The 5,447-nt window shown below is 32.4% G+C and overlaps 1 long non-coding RNA gene across 1 annotated transcript; it reads left to right on the top strand.

The window, feature by feature from the left end:
• Positions 1–840: 840 nt before the first annotated feature.
• Positions 841–5,044, top strand: LOC307139512. Its single transcript, XR_013818138.1, has 4 exons — positions 841–2,405; positions 2,520–2,579; positions 3,864–3,986; positions 4,080–5,044. It is a non-coding gene; the product is annotated as an uncharacterized lncRNA (long non-coding RNA).
• The last annotated feature ends 403 nt before the right edge of the window (positions 5,045–5,447 follow it).

The following is a 5,447-nucleotide window of genomic DNA, read 5'->3' as shown; positions in this document are numbered from 1 at the left end:
TAAAAAGGAGATGAAATGTGGAAAATGAAAAAGTTTGTTTTAAAAACACCAAAAACTGATATGCTCAAAATAAAAATATGGAATAAAAAAGAGCAGGGATTCACTTGCTCAAGAAACACAGAAACACAAGCAGATCTTTCAGCTCTGCAACTGTTCACAAAAAGTGTCACTCCAAGATTCTTAACTTTAACACGCTGCAAAAGAGGGGCGTTTTGAGGTTTGAAATCCACCACTCACAATAGATGTAGGTGCAACCAATAAGGTTACCAATAAAAATAAGGCAACCAATAAAAATAATCCTAATTTTACAGAAAAAAACTTCAGTTTTTTACAGTATTTTCTTGTAATTTTGAATTATGTTTAAAACAATGTAAAATTACAAACAATATCTAAATAAACAACTTGACTGTTATTTTAAGGATTATATCATTAATGACAAATTACAGTAATTCTCATTTTTTTATACAGGAACATCACTGTATTATTTTTCTGTTTTCATAAATAACAAATTCATGCAAAATTACAAACAATATCTGTAAATTAACAACTGTAATACAATATTTAGCTCATTATATTAAAGGTTTATGTTTATGTCCATACTAACAATTTAACATTATTCTTTGTCATTTTAAAGTAAATCTTATTAGTTTTATATTTACACTGTAAGAATAAAAACCTAAAAAAAAACGCAGCTACAGCTGCAAAACAAAAACCGTAAAATAAGTCAAATATCTTAAGTCAAATAAAGTTAAAAAACTTCACAGAAATTTACATTAAACATTTTAGAGAAAACAATATTAGTTTACAGATTTTTCCTTATTTAAATTAAGATATTTTACTTTAATTTTCTGTTTTACAGTGAAGGTGTATTTTTACATTCAAACTGGTTTTACATTCAATTCTGGATACAAATATAACAAAATATATAGCAAACTAAATATCAAACAATAATTGTTTTTAAAGAGTACAAATCTGCACTGCAAATCTGCACAGGTTGAAACTTCCAGGCCTCTGCCCACACCACAAAACAACATTTGACCAATTCATTAAATATAACAGCAAATAAAAATAAATATACACATTTTCTAACTGTTGTTTTAAACAAGTTTTTTTCTATATTTGCAAGGCTACTTGCTGTCTTTCCGTGTTCTTTTGAGCGTGATTGGTCAATCTGAACGTCATCCAGAAATCTGACCAATGACAGTGCGCGCCTTCAGTTTGAATTATACACCCGTTGCCGTTGGAGTTGCTCGTTGCTCGTGGCTCGCGGGGACGCGACGCGATCGCGCGGCTTCTAATCTTCAACAGGACGGCTTCTTCTGTCCATTAATGGCATTGCATGGATCATTTTAAACCTGTTAAAATCTTATTTTGGACGAATTTTGATTGTGGGATGTCGACTGAGAACGAAAAAACATGAATACGAACAGACTAAGTTTCCAATGGCGGACAGCAGACGGCAGAAGGTAACGTAAACCCCTTTATATTTTTTCTACTGCTTATCAAGATATATAACGTTAGTGCATTAAAGTCATATGCTAATCGTGATTAACTTACATATTCTGTTTCTGTGTTTTGTTGTAATATTGTTAAGATAGGGCTGGGTGTTATGGCGATCTGATGATACTGACTATTGTTAGTGATTTTGCTGTAAACGTTAACATTACCGTTTTATATTGCGGAATGCGAATATAGCGTATATAACGCAGCACTGACTGTACTAAAACTTTTTGACATTTTGACAAGGAAACATGCATGAATGTAGAATAATGAACGGGACATGCATGTGTTAAAATAAGCCTCTCTCAGACAGCAGGCGATCCCGAAATCAATTATCTTTCTGTAAAATGCACACAATTATCTCAGAAACCTTGTCATGTGAGGTATTCACTTGATTTAAACAGTCAGTTATGTCTTAAGTACGTTAAACAGTTCAAGTTAACGTGGGGAAACCCGGATGCGTGTCATTCTGTGCATCCGTTCTTAAAGGGGCTGCAGCTTTGTCATCATTTTAATAAAACAAAAGAATAGAGAAGACCTTCTGCTTCTTTAAGAATCATGTGATATTAATTAATTGAATATCATACAGTGAAGACTTTTAAAGCAGTATTATTCTGTAGCATTTTAATAAAATATCCATCAAAATAAATATATTGTGATATCGTTATTGTAAAATATAATTTCTCATGTATGTATAATTATATGGTCATAATGCCCATCCCTACTGTCAGCTAGTTTTAAGATCAAGCTTGTCATAAAATGTAACAGAGCTTTGGAATGAATAATCTGAGATCATGTAACTTACACTTGTTCTGCAGAGAGGACAGGAAAACACCATACTTGGACTGAAGAATTATAGGCAAACCAGGATTTTGGATCTACTGTAAAGTTTTTGTATGGGCCTGGTGAGTATGTTTTGCAAGTCCATGTCCGTAAGTTGATAATTAATATTAATGTTTTATCAAACAAATTAATATTCATTTGTGTGTGTGCATGTTTCTTCCCCCCTCATGATCCAGAAGTTTTGGATCCATGATCCTGAAGAACTTTTACAGATGTTGACCCTGAATGTGTAAAAGGTAATCTTAAAAATGTTGTCATTATTTTAATGTTCTCTGTTTTTTTCTGTAATGTAGACGCATGCATTTTCTGTGAAGTTGCTTTGAAACAATATCAGGGTTTTTCCTACATTGAACATTTTTTGCCGGCCGCCAAAACAAATTTTTGTCCCGCCAAAGCCTTATTTGTTGAGTTATTGTGATTTATGATTGATGTAGTAGAGGACTGCTGCACTTGAGTTAACTGAGTGACAGAGAGAACGACCAGTGAGCTCCTACCCCGCTCGCACGCTCTCTGTCTTCAAAATAAGCATTCTTAGCTTTCTAATGTTTCACATATTACGTTAATCAAAATCAAAAGGTCGGAAGACCGAATCCATGTTGCATGTGGCGCTATCAGACGTCTTCCTTTAATTACCGCTGGGTGTGAAATGCGCTCAAAAAACATTGACTGATTCTCTGACCAGCTGACATAAAGCATACTTTAAATAAACAGGAAACAAATCCTATCCGGTTATGAAGTGTTTTCTGTGTCTTGACAAATCTTTCGCGATTTTCTAAAGACGGGATTCACACACAACGCGTCTGCTAATGTCCGATTCGCCACCTAATGACTCCTTTGAACCGAATCATTTTAACGACTGGTTAGAACTGATCTGTCCAACACTGAACTCACGAATTAGTTTAATCATTTACTCAGAACAACACCTGAAATGAGAACACAAGTGTGCTTACCCACTTTAGCAAGAGTGGATGGTAAGAATTATTTTTAATTATCAACAGTCTTTCAGCTTATTTATGTGGACAATGTGTAGTAAAATAAATAGCCTAAAATCATTTAGTTTAGACTGGAGTGAGGTGAACCCAGAACAAATTTGTTGTTAGCTAGCTGATTGTATATGGCAGAAAATTAGGCTATTTGTTCATTTTTTTTTAATACTATTTTTTTAATATTGATATGATTACCAAAACAATTATCAGTAAATAGTGTAAAAATGAGGAACAAAAACAAACATCAAGGTATCAAAATAAGATAAGCAAAAGTTACAAACTTTCTTTGAATTTATTTCAAATTTATTGTCAGTATTGCGCTTGCAGATCATGTGGGTAGGGTATTTTTTTTTTACCGTGCGTATGTGTGTGTATGGATGACCATGTCTGTCAGCCACCACCGAAGACCATTTTTGACCGAGGAAAAACCCTGAATATGTATTGTGAAAAGCGCTATACAAATACATTTTAATTGAATTGTTTTACTTACTTTTATTGGCATTAACTATATATTATTAATGTATTATTTGGCAGGTCTCAAGATGTATTTTATTTTGTGAGACTTTGCTGAGGAAGTATTCTTTGGCTCAGTCTGAAAAGGCCCAGAAAAGAAACACTATGAAGAACATCACACAGAACCGTCAGAGAAAGAGACGGGTAAGTTAAGAAACCGGTTAAGCTTTTTCCCTCCAGAATGTTACTATACTCCTCTCTGAGTTTTAGTGATTAATTCACTGTCATGTTTTGCAGTTGCTGGAGACCAGGTCCAGGGTTGCACAAACCAACACAGAACCTGTGGAAGACCGCAACTATAGACCTGATGAAGATGAAGATGATGCTGTTGTTGATGGAAGGCTTGGTTAGGCTAGCTACTACAAACCAGACTAGACTGACCCACACTACATGTCACATCACCAGCCCATCATGCCAGTTTGAAAAAATGTTCAAAACTCAAACAACATTGTGTTAGAGTTGGTCACAATTATTTTATAATTATAATTTTAATATTCAATTGTTCCATTTTATATTTTCTTTATTCCTATGTTTATATACTTATACTTTTATTGGTTCCCATATATAGAACATTTACATATATTTTATATACACTTTTTAATTTATAGATTTCTTTGTCTCGTTTTATATTGTATACTTTGTATGTTTGTTCCTTTTTAGATGTCCATGTTGCTTTTGATCTCCACGTTTTGTATTGTTGTTCCTTTTACGTCGCCTTCCTTTAGAAACATTTTGTTCACTTATCTTTTCCCCCATTCATTTTAATGTATGTTTATAATGCTCTTTGTTCTTTTTATTTGGTTATATTGTTTACTTGGAATATTTATATGTATTTTAATATATTTTATATACACTTTTTTTGTCTTATAAATGTATTGTTCTCATTTTATATTGTTTAATTTGTATATTTATTCTTTTCCTTTTTATGTTCACTGTGTATTTTATTCCTTTACATCTCTGTCTTTTAAATGCATTTTGTTCATTTTTTTCCCCTTTTTGTTTCTTTACCAATTCATTTTAACGTATATTTATGTTCTTTGGACTGTTTATATTTTTACATTTGTTCCTTTACATTTGCATCCCTTTTAAATACATTTAGTTAACTTGTTTTTGTTTCACCATTGTTTTAATGTTCTTTTATAATGCTGTTAAGAATGTGTTTTTTTTTTTATACCTTTTTAATAAATATTTCAGACTTTCTCAAATTGTTTTGTGTGTGTTTTTCTTTTGGGAGGGAGAGGGGATTATTTTATATATATATATATATATATATATATATATATATATATATATATATATATATATATATATATATATATATAATATATATATATATATTAATGAGCAAAATCTGCATAGCTGGCCTATAACCAATCAAGTCCCTATGCTACAAAACCTAGCCCACCCTTAGCCTTAGAAGTAACCAATAAAGTCACTTGACTGGGTTTTCAATGCGTCCTGTCATCCAATAGCAGTCTGGGTTTTGGGAGTGGTTTTAAAAAAAAACAACCAATCCAGTTTGAGATGAAGGACCAATAGGGGGTGGAAGGCAAAGCTGTTTAGAGGTGTGAAAATGTCTCCTGGGAAAAACTTGATGGGATTATT

Source organism: Gobio gobio (genome assembly GCF_949357685.1).
Source record: "Gobio gobio genome assembly, chromosome: 2".
Taxonomy (NCBI): Eukaryota; Metazoa; Chordata; class Actinopteri; order Cypriniformes; family Gobionidae; genus Gobio; species Gobio gobio.
Note: the sequence above shows the minus strand (reverse complement) of the source record. Positions and strands in the feature narration are given on the sequence as shown.